The sequence below is a fragment of the Heterodontus francisci genome, chromosome 13 (assembly GCF_036365525.1).
Source record: "Heterodontus francisci isolate sHetFra1 chromosome 13, sHetFra1.hap1, whole genome shotgun sequence".
NCBI classification, from domain to species: Eukaryota; Metazoa; Chordata; class Chondrichthyes; order Heterodontiformes; family Heterodontidae; genus Heterodontus; species Heterodontus francisci.
In genome coordinates this window covers 49,056,082-49,077,227 of record NC_090383.1, presented here as the reverse complement: position 1 = coordinate 49,077,227, position 21,146 = coordinate 49,056,082, and positions in this window count along the sequence as shown.

Sequence of the window (21,146 nt, the reverse complement as noted above, 5' to 3'; positions counted from 1 at the left end):
GAATGAATGTGTGTCTGGGTGCAGTTGCAACCAATTCATGAATGTATATTGTTCAATACATAGTTCAATAAATAAATATAATTAGTTCAATAAATAGAATATTCTGTTTTAAAGCTACAAGAAAACCTGTCCCTTTATTTGATCAAAAAAAGACAAGGGGTTAAAACCCTAACAACAAAAACACTTGCTGCAGTCAGTTGGGAGGTGAAGAGTGGGAACCACCCACACCTCTTACCATCTGGCCATAACAATTCCTTCAGCAAGATCATTGGTATATATCATGAAAAGCTGAGACCACAGCTGAATTTTTGCTTTGGGGCGGGAAACAGAAGTTGAGACTGTTTCCAACTCTTGAATGCGCCCCTGGGGGGAAACAGTCACTCTTTGGGATTTTGAATGGGGTGTCCCCTTAATTGGCATGGAAACAGGTTCCCTGTCCAAATAAGGGCAGCAGGCAGTCTCTCGAAGTTGGAGAGTCAATCAGAGGCCCTCCAGCTTCAGGGAAGCAGCCAGCTGCGATGAATGGTAAGTAACTGACAGGTGCCCTCTCAGCAACTTTTTAAACATTTAAATAAAATAAAAAGTAGCTAGACCATCACTGTGAGGGTGGGGGGGGGGGGGGGGGGGTCCCCCTACAGTACAGCCTGTAGCTGGTCCTGCACCTACAGGCAGTTGAACTGCCCCCCATTGTGTCAGGAAACTGAAGGCCAATTCATATCATTGAATCATACAGCACAGAAGGATGCTATTCGGTCCATTGTGCCTGTGCCAGCTCTTTGAAAGAGCTATCCAATTAGTCCCATTGCTCTGCTCCTTCCTCATAGTCCCGCAAATGTTTCCTTTTCAAGTGTATATGCAATTCCCTTTTGAAAACTGTTATTGAACCTGCTTCCACCATCCTTTCAATCAGTGCATTCCAGTTCATGACAACTAACTGCGGATAAAAATTCTCCTCCCTCCCTCCCTGCTGGTTCTTTTGCCAATTACTTTATATCTGTGTCCTCTGGTTACCAACCTTCCTGCCAGTGGGAACAGTTTCTCCTTATTTACGTGTGTGGGCCCTTATTAAATGCCTTTTGGATTGCCATATAGACATCACCAGTCCACCTTGTTAGTAGCCTTCTCTAAAAATGCAACTAAATTAGCAACAGCTTTTTATTTAAATAGTGCCTCCAATGTAGTAAAAATGCTCCAAGGAGCTTCACAGGGGCATTATCAGACAAAATTTGACAATGAGTACATAAAAAGCTATTAGGACAAGTGAGCAAAAGCTTAAGGAGCAACTTAAAGGAGGAGAGAGAGGTAAAATGGTGAAAAGCTTTATAAAGAGAATTCCAGAGCTTACGGTCCAGGCAGCTGAAGACCTGGGAGCCAATGGTGGTGCAATGAAGTTTGGGGATGCATAAAAGGCCAGAATCAAAGGAATGCAGAGAACTCTGAGTGTTTTAGGGGGGGGGGGAGGTTACAGAGAATAGGAATAGGCAAGACCATGGAAGGATTTGAATGCAAGGATAAGAATTTTAAAATAAAGTCTTTGCTGGATCAGAAGCCAGTGGACTGGATTTTACGAAGCCCACGACACGGGCTCCATGGCGGGGGGTGGCGGAAGGTTGGGCGACGGGACCTGGATTTAAATATCTAAATTCATGAAATGAATAAATTTAAATCAACTTACCTTGAATTGTGCGGGCCCACCGCGATCTTCGGCGTGGCGGCTGGCACTCCCGCGCCTTCAATTCTCCATCTGGGGAAAGCAGGCTGGTGGGGAGGGGAGAGGGGGGAGGAGGTAAGACTTTTACTGCGGCGGGGTGACTGGGGACAAATAGGCAGCATTAGTGTAGGGGATGGTGGGAAGGAGTGCACTTTCAACTTTGTGCAGTCTGGGGGACGCGGAAGGTCAGAATTCGAAAGTAAGTGTTTTGGGTGGGGGGAAAGGCAAAAACTTACTGTAATTTTTATTGTGGGGTTGGAAAGGGGCGTTACAATTTTATTTTGTAAATTTTGCAGCTGTTCACTTGAAAAATTCAAATTTGCCAGCAGGACTGGCTGCTCTTTAAAATTGGTGCTAGCGCCTGCACACAGGCAGCTGATGCCATTGCCAGCGACGGGTAGCTTGCCCCTGCACGTTATTTGGAGGCGTGGGCCGTCAGGCTATTTAAATGAGGCGCCGCACGGGAGATCGCAGCAGCTCTTCAGCGTGTGGCCCGCGTGTGTGGGTGACCATTTTTTGAGCTCGCCACCGGGAGCGATGGTGGGCCCTTAAAATCCAGTCCAGTGTAGGTCAATAAGCACAAGGATAATGGGAGAAGAGGAGGTGGATACGGGCAGTAGGGTTTTCACATGACGTATCCTTTACAAATCCCTGCTGACTCTCTTTGATTAAGTCATGTTTGTTCAAATGCTCCATCTCTCTGTCCCAGATGAGAGATGTCAATCATTTCCCTGCAACTGGCATTAAATTTACAAAATCTGTAGTTTCCTGGTTTTTCCCTTCCTGCTGTCCTAAACAATGGAATGACATTTTCAATTATCCAAATCAGGGCACAATTCCCAAATCTTGAGAGCTTTGGAAAATTATGACAAATGAATCTGCAATCTCCAGGTCCTGGAGGTGTGTCTACCTATTTATCTTTATTACCATTTTTTATTTTATATAAAATCCAATGTGATCATCCCCTTGACTTATTTTTAGGTTCCCTTATACCACTGACATTTTGTCCTCTTACTGTACTATGAAAACAGATACAAGGTATTAATTTGACAAGTCTACCATTTCCATATTATCCATTACAGTCTCACCAGCATCTGTCTTCAATGGATCTGTATTCCCTCTTGCCAATCTTTTTCTCTTAACATATTTATTAAAGATTTTTTAACATTAGCTTTGATATCCCTTGCATACTCCCTTTTTGAACCTCTTGCTTCCTTTTTTATATCCCTTTTTTATAGTTTTCCCCATTTGCTGGATTTCCACATTTCCTTGCATTTTCTTTTAGCTTGATACTGCCTTTTACCTTATTTGTTGGCCATGGTTGCTTAAATGCACAAATGGGGTATGGACTAGTTTTGTACTTTTCTCTTGATCTCTGTCTGCTTCTCTTTCCATTGCTTTTTTCCCCTTTTACTGTCTTTCTTTCTCATCCCCGTCCCTGTCATTTTTTTTCTCAATAGCATACTTCTCTTCCTAGTCTGTCTTGGAATATATTTCAATTAAAGTTGCTATATAAATTCAAGTTGTTAGTTTGCTTTTGATTTGTTTCTTGTGGCTTTCATTCTCTCCTTTTCTCCTTCTCTTTCATGTTCACTGCCTTCCCTTCCCTTACGACAGAAGCCAACTAATCATTTGGACATTGTGTCATGACAAAACAACTGCCATAATTCAAGTTCAAGGTTTATGGAGTAGGGCTTATTATTCCTGCACCTGGGTGTAATGGATCATCTGGACACAATACATGGAATAAAATTGCGCAGTGAGGAACATACACTTGTGAGGGAGCAACCTAGCTTTTATGTCCTTCTAAATTAATAAATGAAAAATCAGGAAGACTCTTTTACCAACCTACCATCCTCGCCACCTGATTTTTCTATGCGGCTGCACCCAGGAGATCCAATATTCTCAGGTACAGGGCCAGGAAAATCTGCCCCTATATTTTCGCAGAGAGCATTGGTGTGCTTCCCCAATGGCTCTGTTGATAAATGTACCACAAACCAGAAAGGTTGCAATCTTAATTCCAAATCTGTGCTGAGTTAATTGATCTCAGTGGGGTGGACCATAGAAGAGCTATAACTGACCTCAGCACCCTCAGGTATGAAGGCGAACATTCAGACAGAGTTCCTGCTCATGATCTTTATTAATTGATTTCTGCTGGAAAATTTGCATGTGTTGAAGTCAGGTAGCAAATCAGATTTATTTGTGTTCCCTTCCAGGGTTGCCAATCCTGCCCGCAATTATTGTCTAGGCAAACACATGGCGAATGGCTACTCGCAAAAGGTAACAGAGGACAGCTTGTGTTCTCATGGGTCTCAGAAGCATCTTTAAAGCAAATCACTGAATAAATTATTGTGAATTGTTGTGACTGTTATTAAGTAGGCAAATTAATGAAAAGACCGTTGAAGCTCTTTGTGAGAATCTGTCACAAATCCTTATTCTAATTCGTTAGAATGGGAATCACTGGGGAGATGGAAACAATAATGCAAGTAATTAGGCTTTAAATTAATTGAAGAGGTCAGAGGACATTAGCTACGCTCAGTGAAGTTTACTTTGTTTATGGACATTATCTGATCCCCTTAATTATTGCATACCTTTTGTATCCTGCTCTATCATCTATTATTTAATGTATTTGCTGTAACCTTAATCAAATGAAACACAGCTAACTATATTTGTTAATGAAATGAACTACATGATTGAGCATGGTATGGGATTATTGTACAGTTATGACAGAATAAGAGAATTTGCAGTTATGCAGGACATTTATAAAAGATGAGTCTAAGTGTTCTATGATATAAAACACAGGAACATTGGAAACAGGATAAGAAAGGAGTATTGTGGTCCGTCTAGCTGGTATCAGAATTCAAAAAAGGCTTTTTTGTATTCTTGTCTCTTCTATCCCCCTAATGTTTCTTCTGTTAGAAAATTAAATACGAATGTTCGATTATAAACAAGTTTCTCAATATATTTAATTTTGCAGGGATGAGATTCACACTAGAGGATATGTTTTCCTCCACTAATTTTATTGAAAAAGTTTAAAATGATGAGGATGAAATTGGTCTCCAATGGTAGCACAAAATGGGTGATAGTGAATCAGCACTTCATTTTATACCCTGCTAGATTTTCTTTTCCATTGATTTCACCAAAGACCAATTTCACCCCCATGGTTGACTTGAAGTTCTGAATGACTGCAGAAACCACTTAATTGTCCCTATTCTGAAGAGCTCACCTAGCTGAGGAAATGGTATTAGTGGGTGGCTGCACTGCCAACTGTCGAGTTGCAAGGGATACAGGAGGCCCAGACCCATTGTGTGCAATTCACCCTGTTTTACCAGCATCAGTGTTAGAAATTTCCTTTGCTGTAGTCACTTCGTTTCTAAAGACAGCACTTGCAGTCACTTGTGCAATGTTACATGAGAATACAGAACTGCGTGGACATGACTGCCAGTCGGCTATTTCTGTGTTTTAGCATATATGTTACTGCTGGAAGCTATCTTCTCATGATCCCTACTAATCTGACTCAGTACTGGGCATCTGTGAGTTCTCTGAAACTCCTCTTCATGTAAAGGTAGTCTTTAACTACTCTCCATGTGAATTCAAGCTGGCTATGATGGCTTGATAGAATTTGGACTGCAAAACATCCATACCTACAGTGGGCGCATTCATGAGAGATGCTTCTACTGCTGTGTCCATGTCCCACATCACATCTACAGATGCCACTGCTATTGCTGCCCAATAGTGACAGACTAGAGCATGTCTGCGACCTTGCCCTTTCACGAGCTGGCGCATGAACTAATCTTTCCACCTGGCCTGGCTGCATCCCCCTGATGCCCAGTGGCTCACCACGTACAGATCCCAGCACTATAGTAGCCTCTCAGGTAAGCACAATGTCAGTATCTGAACTGGTGGCTGTGAGGGTCAGATCAAGTGTTGGAGTCTCTTCATCAGGTGCTCTCTTTCTCTTCCTCCTGGGACTGCTGTGTCTGGGGAGGCGGCAGTCCTTGGTTATCTGACAGCAGGAAACCAGAAAGGGAAAGGTTGGGTTGAGGGAAGTGAAGTAGAGTAGAAAGCAAGTGGTTCATGGTTACACCATTCGCAGCTTGCTCATCATGTCAGAAAGCAATATGAAGGTGAGCTGGGAGTTGAGAAGGGGCATAAGGCAATAATATCCCAGAAACCTCAATGTTCTCAGCGATACCGGATACCATGGGCTCTGTCGCAGCCTATCCCATGATGCAGGGACCCTTCTCCTCCATCGGTCTCAGGAGACGCAGGTGTCCTTGTCCTCCAGTTCCGCTCTGCTTCCTCCTGTTTTGGCTCACCTTGTCCTGCAAGGGAGAGGGAAGAATGTCAGTGATTGTGTTGCACTGTGTTTGGGTGATGTGCCTGTCACAGCTGAATAGCTTGAGGTATGTGAATGCAGCAAGAGCTGAATGGGAGGCATCACTGGAATGTGTGTGAGGGTGAAGTGCAGGATCTGGATGTTAGACTTGCCTGAGTCCTGTCTGCCAGGGATTGCTGATGAGTGAGTTATGGGGATGTGATGCATTGAGCAGTGTGAGAGATGGGTAGGAATTATCACGAGAAGATGCATTCACTGACCTTGACTACACACATGAGGTCATTATACACCTTGTGGCACTGCTGGAGATCTTTGGGCTCAGCCTCCGGGGATTGACTTTAGCTGCTCCCATTCATTTCTGAGCGTGCTCTTTGAGGGCCTCCTGGCCCCCTCTTCCTGTTCCTACAAACCTTACATTTAATCCTATAGCTATGTCTGCATAAAAACTGTCACAAATTTTTCAAGACTTTCCTCATACTGGGCTGCATCTCAGTGAATCTGGACTATGCCCTCTTCATTATCTCAAGATCCTACCTATAATGTGAAGCCCAAAACAGCACACACTAGCTGTACTCTTACTCAAACATGGCCTCTCTCTTCCTGTCCACCTCCATCACTAAGGCCTCCAGCGCTGCATCCTTGAACCTAGCAAACCTCTTTCTGACCTGGTGCTCCATTTTCATTTTTTAGAATTGCAGCAAAAACATGCAGTAGCACCTTTCTGTGATTCATTGCAACTTCCCTTTAAGAAGGACAGACTGCCTTTAAGAGAAGCAGACTCTAAATGAGAAGGCAGCACAAAGTTTGCGTGCTACCTAACTCCATGGGCACGGCAGCTTGCAAATCACGGCGTGGACCAATTTTAGCCCGTGTTTGAGTAAGAGTACAGTTAGAGGATGCTGTTTTGGGCTTCACAGGTAGGATCTTGAGAAATGAAGAGGGTATAGTGCAGATTCACTGGGATGCTGCCTGGTATAAGGAAAGACTTGAAAAATTTGGGACTTTTCTTTTAGAAAAGAGATTGTGGAGTGATTTGATAGGTGTTTAAAATTGTAAGGGATGGAGCAGAGTAGGTAGAAACATAATGTTCACAGTTTTTATGCAGAGATAGCTATAGAATTAAATGTAAGAGATGTAGGACAAAGAACAAGAGAAATCTTTTTACAGAAAGTGTTGCAAGGTTGTGGAAAGCACTAGAATTAGTGCTTGAAGCAGAGATCATGTCAATAGTTAAGAATAGTACCTAGGTGGTTGAAGGGAAAGGAAATAAAAGATAAACATAGACTGATTGGGCCAAACAGCTTGTTTCCATGTTGTAATTTTTATGTAGTTACATAGAATTACTAGTTCCATTAGCTAGAATTGTAATTGCATACAGGAGAGACTGTCAGTACACTGAATCTCTAACTTGCATCTTTAGTTCCTCATCAATCCTACCTCTGATATCTATTATCACCAGTATACTGTGCTTCCTCATCGTATCAATAGCTAATTATTGTGGGGTTACTATGTTTGTACTGCTTTGTAATGTCAGTGTTTGTAGTGATGCTTAGTGCTTTGCTGACTGTGCTGTTTGCTTTACAAATGATAGTACACTATGGGTTCCCCACAGGAGCTTGGTTAGCAACATTAAAGTACGTGGGATAGGAGGTACTATACCGGCATGGATTAAGGATTGGTTAACAGGCAGAAAACAGAGAGTAGGAATAATCAGGTCATTCTCGCGTTGGCAGGCTGTGACTAGTGGGGTACCGCAGGAATCAGTGCTTAGGCCCCAGCTGCTCACAATATATATCAATGATTTGGATGTGGGGACCAAATGTAGTATTTCCAAGTTCGCAGATGACACAAAACTAGGTGGGAATGTGTATTGTGAGAATGATGCAAAGCCGCTTCAAGGGGATTTGGACAGACTTAGTGAGTGGCAAGAATGTGGCAGATGGAACACAATGTGGAAAAATATGAGGTTATCCACTTTGATAGGAGGAATAGATGTGCAGAGTATTTCTTAAATAGTAATAAATTAGAAAGTGTAGATGTACAAAAGGACCTGGGTGTCGTCGTCAATAAGTCACTGAAAGCTAACATGCAGGTGCAGCAAGCAATTAAGAAGGCTAATGGTATGTTAGCCTTTAGGATTTGAGTACAGGAGTAGTGAAGTCTTGCTTCAATTGTATAGAACCTTGATTAGACTGCACCTGCAGCATTGTGTGCAGCTTTGGTCCCCTTACCTTAGGAAGGATATTATTGCCATAGAGGGAGTGCAATGAAGGTTTACCAGACTTGTTCCCAGGATGCCGGGACTGTCCTATGAAGAGAGATTGGGGAAACTGGACCTTTATTCTCTCAAGTTTCAAAGAATGAGAGGTGATTTCATTGAAACCTACAAAATACTGAAAAGGGATAGACAGGGTAGATGCAGATAAGATGTTCCTCTGGTTGGAGAGTCCAGAACCAGGGGATACAATTTCAAAATAAGGGGGAAGTCATTTAGGACAGAGATGAGGAGAAATTTCTTTACTCAGAGTGCTGTGAATCTTTGGAATTCTCTACCCCAGAGGGCTGTGGAAGCTCAGTCATTGAGTATGCTTAAAGCAGAGATTGACAGATTTCTAAATACCAGTGACATAAGGGGATATGAGGATGGTGTGGGAAAAAGGCATTGAAGTGGATGATCATCCATGATCGAATTGAATGACAGAGCAGGCTCGATGGGCTGAATGGCCTACTCCTGCTTCTATGTTCCTATGTTCCTGGATTTTACTAATGCGCCACAACTCATGGTGGCGCGCTTTGAAGTCAGTCACAGACCTGAAAGTTAACTCTGCTTCTCTCTCCACAGATGCTGCCAGACCTGCTGAGTTTCTCCAGCACTTTCTGTTTTGCTGCCACATTCTTACTCTGCTTTGTCCTAGTGTGCTGTGCAGTTGAGATCCTCTTCTTCCACTCAAGTGTAACATTCCTTCTTGTAAGGCATGCTGCACCTGGGTGAATAATCTTAATTTTGCACATACCAGAATGTGAGATTGAATTGTATCATAAAAGGCAAATACACTATCAGAAATAAAAGCATAATTTAAGAATATTTACATACTGTGGACTTTTAATTACCTGAATGTGAAAAACTGCAGACTAATATGTATTTGTAATATGTATTTATGGCGGGCAGCCATAAAGACAGGGCTAAAATGTGGCGAGTCGAAGAGACTTAGTAGTTGGCAGGAAAAAAGACAGAGGGGCAAGGGGAGAGCCAACTGTGCAACTGCCCCGACAAACAAATTTCTCTGCAGCACCTGTGGAAGAGCCTGTCACTCTAGAATTGGCCTTTATAGCCACTCCAGGCGCTGCTTCGCAAACCACTGACCACTTCCAGGCGCGTATCCATTGTCTCTCAAGATAATGAGGCCCAAAAGAAAAAGAAAGAAAAGAATATGTATTTGGAATCTGTATTCATTTTGCTGCTAACCATTGTGTGAAAACACTGGTAACTGGAATTAAAAGTACTTCTTAAAGAACCAGGAAAATATGTTTATATTCTAGCTGCATTGCAAACCAGAAATATTACATCAATAATTATGATCAACTGCTGCAGAAGTAAAGTGTACGTGAACATGTGTCGATCTGTCATAGATGAAAAACTAGGATAACAGCACAGATTTCCTCACTAGTCCTGTATTAGTGTTCAAACATGCACAAAAAAAAACTTGCAGCCGGAGGTTACAGCAGTTACACTGTGGAATAACCTTTGCATTTAAAGGACCAGAGCAAAATCCGAAGATGGCACAGGGGCACTCTAGGGTGGCCCCACAGTTCAGCGATGCCTCCCTGCTCACTCTCTTCCAGGCTGTGTGGGCAAGGTGGGAGGTCCTTTTCCCCAGCAATGGTAAGAAGAGGCCCTCTTGCCTGAACAATGCAGCCAGGCTGCAGAGAGCAGAGGAGGTAAGTAGGGGTCATACAGCGTGAAAGGGTCCAATGCCAGAAGAGGGTGAATGATCTGCTTCGCACCACAAAAGTAAGTGGCACTATGTATCGTGGCCCCACTGAACCTGGGTGTCCCCACACAGAGTGGCACATGTGTACCATTGCCATGCCAAAGACGAGGAGGTTGGGCAGAGGGATGAATGACGTGACATGAATGAATGAAAGTATGTCAGAACTCACCCTTGTCTGCAGCTCACAACATGGCACCTACATGAGTGGCTCACTCAGTAGTGTACACCGAGCCTTCCCCACCTTTGGGCTCAGCACCCCTCTTATTTCATGTTTCAGGTTGTTGCCTTGCCATCTTTAATCTCTGCCTCCTGGCTCCTCCAGGCAAAGAGGGCACACAATGCTTGTGAGGCGAGTCGGATGTTTGGAGGAGTGCCAGATATGCAGACAATGACACAGGCTGAGGAGGAGGCCCTCGAACTGGCTGTGACACATATGATCATGCATTCGGTGCTATTGAGCTCGGGCTCCTGGGCGAACATGCATCCATTTGATATACACAATGATCACTGTGAAAATCGTGCTGTTTGACACAAGGCTGTCACAATCGTTACATGCTCACCATAGAGACTGACAGTGTGCTCTTCTCTTTGTATCTTGCAGATCAACGCGCTGAGTCGGTAATGGCGACCCAGGACACCTCCTGCACCTCAGAGGAAGAGACATTCTCAGAGGACACAGCGTCCCATGACATTCCTGCACCTTCCACCAGTGTAAATACAGTCACCTCGGTGGGAATCCAGTTAGCCTTAGAGTCTCTGTCACAAGCTGCTGAGAGCACTGCACATGCACCCGAGCAGCTGATTGAGGCTGAGACAACCGAGGCCTCTGACAGTCGGAGGGCTATGGGTGGCCTGGCCCATGCTGGGTCCCAGGCTGCTGTTGACCCTCTGCTGTGGGCCGCACAGGGCATGCTGGAGCTGCAGCAGCAGGCATGGCAACATCTGGTGGAGATGCCACAGGCCATGCGCAGCCTTGAGTGGACAAAGAGGGAGTCCATCCAGGCCATGACAGCTGCCATGTCCCAGACATTTGAGCACATGGTGTCACACATGGAGACGGCTGTGGCCCGCCTGGTGTGCCACATTCCATTAATACGCGCTGGCATGCAATATCTCGCTGAGGCCATCAGATCCACAAATCAGTAGCAAGGCGTGAGAGGGACTGGGCATGGAGACTGCCCTGCCCCTGGCCCTTCCCGGGAGAGCAGAGAGGTTCAAAAGAGCCTTGAGCTGGACGAGGCGAGCCTGCGTGCCATATCTGGGGTCCACCTCAAGGTGCATACATTGTGGCCACTGGCCGCTCTGCCAGTGAGTCAAGATCCAGCAGCCACAAAGTCTGAGGAGAGTTGTGCAGTGATGCAGGATTCCCCCAGCCATCCTAAGCCCTCCAGGTCTCGTGAGCACAGAGGACGACTGTCAAAGTCATCCACAGCCAAAGGGCAATGTGATCAGCAGCCTTCGTCCAGTCAGGCTGCTAGTGCAGAAGAGACACCATTGAGGAGCATCCACAAGTGTCATGCAGACCCCCACCTGTCAAGAATGAGGCATATTAATTTTGTCATATGAGCACTGTTGTTGCTGGAGTGACGACATGACTTGTTAAACAGATCAGCCATGGCTGTAAAAAAACATTTACATGCTAATAGACAGTGCTTGTGGAGACAAAGGACCATTCCCTGACACATTCAACCCACAATGGACTTTGGTCATCAGGCATTGAAGATGAGGAAACTCACTTCTGCTAAGATGGCCAAATTCACAAACAGATGTAATCAAACCAGCTAGTCACATGACTAACCTGCTGGGCAAGCTGAGTTTTTTTGAATTGTACAGACAGTTTGAGAAAAAAAAGACTGTTTGCTCCTGGACTGAGAAGACCTCTCCTGTCTGCTCCCATCTCTTTCTCACGGACCTCCAAATCCACTGAAGATGTGAACCTCAAGAGAGAAAAGTCTCCTACATCGAACAAAGTTTAAGAAGAATATTGGGCCCCAACGAAAAGCAAGATCTACCTACAATCAAGGGCTCTACAGCGAGCTCAAAGTAACCAAAACCATCTTCAGATATTGCCTCAAACTTTTCCACGTTATTTCTTCTGCTGTTTTCTGTCTCTATCTGCATGTATTTATCGCGTATGAATGCTAGCATGGGCCCGTCATGTATCCATAGGCGTTAACCGAATTAAAGTTTAAGTTTAATAAATTTCAACTTTTCTTCTTTAAACCTAAGAAAACTTGTTTGGCTGGTTTCTTTGCCTTACAATTGGAAAGCAGTGAACAAGGATGCAACAAGGGTAAGCTAAAAACATGGTGTGTTTAAAATTAAACCCTGTTCCAGTAAGACCAGGTGAAGGCTGAGTGGGAACCCTAGACCCCTTTCTCACTTGGTCGTAACAGCAAGCGTTTCCAAAAAACACCGTGACACAAATGGGTCTGCACGGGTTGCACAACAATGTAGGAAGGTCGAAATCAAAATCTTCTTCAATAACATGAGTGTTGCTTTTACTATGTGAATGAAGTGTGCCAGCATGTACCGATCGTGTCTCCTCCCATTACATCATTGAATTTCAGAACTGCCAATGTATGGAATAACATGATTGCCATTTCAGTATTACTCATGTGCGTCTCCACAGATGTAGTCACATGGACAACGGCTCAGTGTATTGCTGCCAGTAATGGTGGAGGCAAAGATGTTGCAGATGCGGATTGCTGCACAACAGATGAACGAGAGTGCTGTGTGGCGTGCAGAGCCCATGGTGATTCCTTTGGCATGGAGAACCTTTCATCTGAGGCACTGCCGTGCATCCCTAGCTCAATGCTCGCCCTGCATGTGACCTCTGGGTGCTCTCTGTCCTCCCATGCGCCTTTCCTGCTGTAAGTCCTCATCGTTGGAGGATGAGTCCTGCTCATGTCTGTCCTCATCCTGCAAGGCCTGCCCCTCTATTGAGTGGGTAGTTGTGCAGAGCAAAGCAAATAGCAACTATATGAGCTACCCTTTCCGACTCGTACTGCAGGGCACCACCCGATCTACACAGACAGCGGAAGTGGATTTTTAGCATGCCGATCCCTGCTCAATGGTGACTCCTGTAGCTCCGTGGCTGGAGTTGTATCTCTCCTGTGCAGCAGTGGTGGGGTCTCTCACTGGTGTCAGGAGCCATGTCTGCAAGGGGTATCCCTTGTCTCCAAGAAGACACCCCTCCATCTGAGACAGTTCAGTGAACAGCAGCTGGGACTGGCGCAGGATGAAGGCGACATGGCAACTGGTTGGAAAGTGGGCACATATTTACATGAAGCGTTTCTGCTGATTACATACTAGCTGTATGTTGAGCGAGTGGAAGCCCTTACGGTTTATGTATTCAGCTGGTGGCCCGGTGGGAACCTTGATGGCCACATGAGTGCAATCTATGACCCTGCGCACCTGTGGGAAACCCACGATGGAGCCAAAACCGATGGCCGTCTGGTCGGTCGTGAAGTGGACATAGTCACCGGTCCTCCGGTACAGAGAAGCAGGAAATACATACATGGTGAAACATCTCCATCACAAAGTTGCAATTAAACTCGGTTCCTTCACTTCTTTGAAAGCACCTAACAGGGCAGAGATTGATGTTGATTGGTACATTAGGTGCGTTTAGACATCAACTATGCCTATGTCCCACTATGGCATAGCATTGCCCATCTTAGCTCCCACATGAGCACATAAACATTGTACAAGATGCATCGATTGGCCCATCAGACATATAAGCTTTACATGCCTACCGTTTCTGGCACTCTCCCCACATACAGGGTGACTCGAATGCCATTGCTCCTTCAATGACAGAGGCAATCAATGGCACAGAGTGGACAACCTTTATGGAGGGCAGAAACACAGTGGCTCCCTACACGTCTGCAGACGTGCCCGCTGTAGTGCCATCCCCCCTCCCTCCTCCCTTCCAGTATGCAGCGTTGAGACCCCAATAATCCCATCCCCTATCCCACCTCCCTTCCAGTATGCAGACTTGTGCCCCCGCAATACCATCCCCCTCCCACCTCCCTTCCGGTATGCAGAGTTGAGACCCCAGTATATCCAGATTTACCTGCACTGTAACCGATGACTCCTACTTCTGATGTCCCATCAGCTTTTCATATTCGTGAACGGGATGCACGTGACAGATGCCTGTTCAATGAAAAATGCAGAACTGTAGAGCGACAGGGAGTGGGATGTATAATCAGGGAAGTAAGTAGCACTTTACATAAGGTAATTGGGGTGCGCTGCCGAACGGCGGGAGGGCCGCACTGAGGTCCTGCCGTCGGCAGTAAAATGCAGCAAGGCCTTCTCAGCATCAGGGGTCAAGGTGGGCATCTCCCAGCAGAATTTTCTGGGCTCCCCCCGCCACGACCCCCGACATCGGAGGGCTGGTTAAATTCAGTCCTATAAGTATGTAGCCTATTTACCATTTGGCTATTATATTGTTATTACATGAACTATTTACCACTTATAATCAATCAAAGTTATGGATATATATATTTATATATATAGGTATACGAAATGTGCTATGATGTATATGTGTACTGTATGTACATACAGTGTAACTTATAAAATGTTTGATTAATATGGTACACATCAGTTGCTCTGCACAACTCTCCAGTCCACTTAGACTCACTACCTTTGAGGCCTTCCTCACCCCCAAACCCTGCCACCAAGTAATTCCACAACTCCCTGGTCATAATAGTTTCTTCTGATGTAATCCAACACCTGTTTCATCCTGCACCTTTCATGATGTGCAAGTTTTCTCTTTAAACATAACAACAGAGTACATGAAAAGCATGATAAAGCCCATGGAAAGTCATTCCTGCAGCACATTCTCTTTTCTTTTGCACCATGTGTAATCTAATTTTCATCAAAGAACAAAAAGAACAAAAAGAACAAAGAACAGTACAGCACAGGAACAGGCCATTCGGCCCTCCAAGCCTGCACCGATCTTGATGCCTGCCTAAATTAACACCTTCTGCACTTCCGGGGCCCATATCCCTCTATTCCCTTCCTATTCATGTATTTGTCAAGATGTCTCTTAAACGTTGCTATCGTATCTGCTTCCACCACCTCCCCTGGCAGCAAGTTCCAGGCACTCACCACCCTCTGTGTAAAGAACTTGCCTCGCACATCCCCTCTAAACTTTGCCCCTCTCACCTTAAACCTATGTCCCCTAGTAACTGACTCTTCCACCCTGTCCATGCCGCTCATAACTTTGTAAACCTCTATCATGTCGCCCCTCCACCTCCGTCATTCCAGTGAAAACAATCCGAGTTTTTCCAACCTCTCCTCATAGCCAATGCCCTCCAGACCAGGCAACATCCTGGTAAACCTCCTCTGTACCCTCTCCAAAGCCTCCACATCCTTCTGGTAGTGTGGCGACCAGAATTGCACATAATATTCTAAGTGTGGCCTAACTAAGGTTCTGTTCAGCTGCAACATGACTTGCCAATTTTTATACTCTATGCCCCGACCGATGAAGGCAAGTATGCCGTATGCCTTCTTGACTACCTTATCCACCTGCGTTGCCACTTTCAGTGACCTGTGGACCTGTACGCCCAGATCTCTCTGCCTGTCAATACTCCTAAGGGTTCTGCCATTTACTGTATACCTCCCACCTGCATTAGACCTTCCAAAATTCATTACCTCACATCTGTCCGGATTAAACTCCATTTGCCATTTCTCCGCCCAAGTCTCCAACCGATCTATCTCCTGCTGTATCCTCTGACAATCCTCATCATTATCCGCAACTCCACCAACCTTTGTGTCGTCCGCAAACTTACTAATCAGACCAGCTACATTTTCCTCCAAATCATTTATATATACTACTAACAGCAAAGGTCCCAGCACTGATCCCTGCGGAACACCACTAGTCACATCCCTCCATTCAGAAAAACACCCATCCACTGATACCCTCTGTCTTCTATGACCGAGCCAGTTCTGTATCCATCTTGCCGTTCACCTCTGATCCCGTGTGACTTCACCTTTTGTACCAGTCTGCCATGCGGGACCTTGTCAAAGGCTTTACTAAAGTCCATATCCACTGCCCTTCCTTCATCAATCATCTTCGTCACTTCCTCAAAAATCTCAATCAAATTAGTGAGACACGACCTCCCCTTCACAAAACCATGCTGTCTCTCGCTAATAAGTTTGTTTGTTTCCAAATGGGAGTAAATCCTGTCCCGAATAATCCTCTCTAATAGTTTCCCTATCACTGACATAAGGCTCACCGGCCTATAATTTCCTGGATTATCCTTGCCACCCTTCTTAAACAAAGGAACAACATTGGCAATTCTCCAGTCCTCTGGGACCTCACCTGTAGCCAATGAGGATGCAAAGATTTTTGTCAAGGCCCCAGCAATTTCCTCCCTTGCCTCCCTCAGTATTATAGGGTAGATCCCATCAGGCCCTGGGGACTTATCTACCTTAATGCTTTGCAAGACACCCAACACCTCCTCCTTTTTGATAATGAGATGACTCAGACTATCTGCACTCCCTTCCCTAGGCTCATCATCCACCAAGTCGTTCTCCTTGGCGAATACTGATGCAAAGTACTAATTTTGCACCTCGCCCATTTCCTCTGGCCCCACACATAGATTCCCAACTTTGTCCTTGAGTGGGCCAACCCTTTCCCTGGTTACCCTCTTGCTCTTTATATACGTATAAAAAGCGTTGGGATTTTCCTTAATCCTGTTTGCCAATGACTTTTCATGACCCCTTTTAGCCCTCCTAACTCCTTGCTTAAGTTCCTTCCTGCTGCCTTTATATTCCTCAAGTGCTTCGTCTGTTCCTAGCCTTCCAGCCCTTACAAATGTTTCCTTTTTCTTTTTGACTCGGCTCACAATATCCCGCGTTATCCAAGCTTCCCGAAACTTGCCAAACTTGTCTTTCTTCCTCACAGGAACATGCTGGTCCTGGATTCTAATCAGTCTACTATTTTTGCCTGTGCTACATTTCTTGCTGTTTCCTTCTTAAAATGTTTCTATGTAAGCACTGTAATTTTGCATATATCCATAATAATTACTACTTAATATCTATTTTTTCCTGTGTTGCTACTTTACAACAATATTCTTGCCTTATCTTCTTGTGCTTGCTTACATGTGCAACTTGTTATAGAGTCATTGAGTCATAGAGTCGTACAGCAAAGAAACAAGCCCTTCGGCCCACCGCATCCATGCCGACCATAATGCCTATATAATGTTCTGGACCTTCCAGATCCAGTAGCTGACACCAAGTTCATCACACTTGTTGTCTCTGGATTATACTTGTGAGGCATCATCCGAGACCAAAAAAGTCATCACATTTCTCCTTTGCACAGTTGTCAAGGCAGGATTCAGTCTGTGACACGGCCTTTATGAATTTGTCACTGAGCCATTAAGCAGTAATATTGCACACACCACAGCTGGATTCACAAACTTTTTTTGTCATTTACACTGCATGAAAAGAAATACTTGTTTTTATATAGCACTTTCCATAATTTCACGATGTCCCAAAGTGCTTTAGAGCCAATGAAGTACTTTTGAAGTGTAGTCACTGCAGCAATATAGGAAACATGGCAGCTAAATGAAGCATGCAAGGGCTTACAAACAGCAATATAATAAATGGTTAGATCATCTGTTTTTTGGTGTTAGTTGAGCAATAAGTGGACATTGGGGGAACTCCCCTGCTCTACTTTGAAATAATAGACTGTGATTATTTACATCCACCAAAGAGAGCAGACGGTGCCTCAGTTTAATTCACATTCAAATGACACCACCTCTGACAATGCAGCACTCCTCAATATAGCACTGGAGTGTCAGCATGTATTATGTGCTCAGGTCTCTGGAGTGGGGCTTAAACACACAACCTTCTGACTCAGAAGAAAGTGTGCTACTTCTATATCAAGACCTCAGTGAGTCAAAATGTTCTGCAGTTAAATTTCAGCCATTCTCTTCGGTTTGTATCATCATTCCCAAGCCTCAGGCCATGGGCCTATCAACTTCTCCTGCTGCCATCTCAAGCTGCGTCAAGAGTTCAAAACCTTGACATCCTGCTCAGCCCTGATCTCAGCATCCTTCCCCATATTCACACTGTTACCAAACTACTTCCTTCCACCTCCAACATACTGCCCGTCTCCACTCCGTTTCTCCCCTTTTACCATCAAAACCCTAATCCATGCTTTCATCACTTCAAGGCTTCATTTCTCCAAAGTCCTTTCAGCTGACCTCATTGCATTAACTTTTTCCAAGCTACAATCTATTCAAAATTCCACAGCCAGCATCTTCATCTTCTATGATTTCTATCCACAGTACAGCCTTCATTCCCATCAAGCCTCACCCCACATCCCACCTCCCACCTAGTCCTCTTCAAGCTCCACAGGATTCCTATGTCCCAGCATATCACTTCTCCTTGTTGTGAAGCACTGAGACATCTTCCTAGACATGAGGAACTTGTTGTTGTGGTATGATATGATCCAAAAACCTGACTGAATTATTATATAGTCTGAGCTGAAATTTGTTTTAAAGTAGGTATTTAACCTTCCCTCCACCATATACATACACAATAAAAATGCAATCTTCAAATTTTAATGATGTTTGGCACAACAATCCGGAACAATTTATTCTGAAAATTGGTTCCTGGAATAGCTAAAGCAGCCTAGACATCACACTAATAGCAATTGGGCACAAGTTTGCTTTGCAACAGAGACCAGAGACCCATGTTCACTGACACGTCGCGTAATTCATCTAATCCCGTCCAAAACCGGCTGGTATTAAGGGAAGTTTACTATTAAATTACTATTTGACAGCAGAAAGCTTTTGCTCCAAAATCAGTGATGCGATATGTTAAAGGGTGTTGTGGCACGTACCTAATATTTCTGTGGGCACTTCAAGTTGCATGCTGCACTTTGTTGTATGTTTTGTTGGTCTTCCACCATTTGTGTATTTGGTTAGTCTAGCTAGCAGAGATCATTGAGTCTTCAATAATTTTAACATGAACTCATTTATTACATTTTAACTATATACAGCTTTACTTAAGTCAGTATGACGCCTCTCAAGTCATGCTGCATCTCCCTCCAGTCTTCCTCACATGTGATCTCTTACATCATCATGATGGGAGATATTCCTCACACTGTCTCAAGAATTAACCCTTTCAAACATTTATACTAAATCTCCCCCCAGTCTTTATCCATATTATATATATATATATATTTTTTTTTTACATACTACCCATATCCCCCCAAATCTCTGACATCACAGATTCAATCTGTCAGAAGGCTTCACAACTCTCCCTGGTTGTGTTGTTGTCAGACACGGAAGATCAGTAGTCTTTCTCTGAACTCTTGTTCCTTGACTTGGACGGTCTTCATTGAGTTTTGTAGTATCCAGTGCTTTCTGAATTTCAGGTTCAGCATCTGGTTTGTCCATATGTATGATTGATTGATGTCTCTTATGAATAGAAATAAGATTTATTCTATTTCTTCTTATTTAGTACATACTTCAGAAAGTACCATAACATCTCGTTGGTTCTCATCTCTCCAGACGATTACTCCTTCTCTGCCTTGTTCTCATATCCATACCCTTTCTCCTTCCATCACTGAGGTAGGTTCCTGGTACAATATTTCCTATTATAGTTATAAACTTGTTGCTTTCAGTAAGACGTTTCTCTGTCTTGAACTCTCTGATAATCCTGGACTTCTAGCCCTGGAAGTAATTTTTTGGGTAGGATGAGAAGTTGTGTTCCAAGCTTCATTCCCATCAACAGTTCTGATGGTGCTAATCCACATAGCAATGGAGTAGATCTGTAGTTCAGAAATGCTGTTTGAAAATCTTCATTTTCTTTAACAGTGCTTTGATAGTCTTACACCTCCTTTAGCTTCTCCAATAGATTGAGGATATTTAGAGGAACTTGAAAGATGTATAAATCCACAGTATTCCGCTAAGTGCATAAAGTAGTCGGTTGCAAGTTGTGGTCCATTATCAGAAACTATCTGGTCAGGGGTACACATGTTGCAAAGATCACCAATAAGCTCGAATGACTACCTCAGTAGTCATTTTGTGCAAACGTTTGACCTCAAACCACCTTGAAAAATAGTTGATGACAATCAGGTAAGATTTTCCATTAGACGCTCCCACGCTCTGGTTGGAAATTTGGTCAGGATAAGGAGTTCCTTCTGATCCTGTGGGCTGGATCTTGTTCTCCCCCAGGCGTCGGGTTCCGGTGGTGGGGGAGGGAGGGGGGGGTGCCTGAAGATGGCTCTGGATGAGGCCCGCCACGGACCTCGACGCGTGAGGGCCCGGCCCAATCCTCCCGGCGGCGGCAAGGCTTCAAGGCAGCCCCCCTGCCACTGGGCGACAGGACCACACTTTAAATATTCAAATTAATAACAAATTTAAATATACTGACCTGAGATCTTGAGGGCCCATGATCTTCGGCATGGTGTCCAGCACTCCCGCGCCTTCAGATCCCCGTCTGGGGACACGAGGCGCCACACTGTTGGGGAGGGATGAGGAGGTACATTTGTCAGTGCAAGGCGGGGGCAACGGGGTCAAATACATGTAATGGGTGTAGGGAATGGTGGGAAGGGTTGAAATGTAAACATTGTGCTGTTTGGGGAGTAAAGTTCAGTTGTTAAAGGTAAGTGTTTTGGGAGGGAAAGGGCAAATAGTTAATGTAACTTATTTGAGAGGATGGGAAAGGGGCGTTAGAAATGTATTTATTTAATTTTGGGGGGTCTGTCTTTAAAATTTTAAATTGGGAGGCAGGGCTGAATGCCCTTTAAAGATGGCACCAGTGCCTGCGCACAGGCAGCTGACGCCATTGCCGGGGACGGAAAGCCTTCCCGTTCCATGAGATTGGGTTGGCAGGCTGCCCCTGCCATTTAAATGAGCCGCCATGTTTAAGGTTGTGGTGGCTCTTTGGTGCAGGCCGCCAATTTTTGAGCTTGTGGCCAAGAGCGGCGGCTGTGCACTGCGCAGACCTGGCAATTAAAAATAATTTCTTCTATATTTTTCGATATTCCTGGCCACCACACAGACGACTGAGCCCGTGCTCTGTATTTTGTTACACCCATGTGGCCTTGATGCATTTTCCCCAAGATGTCCCCAAGAGTCTGGAA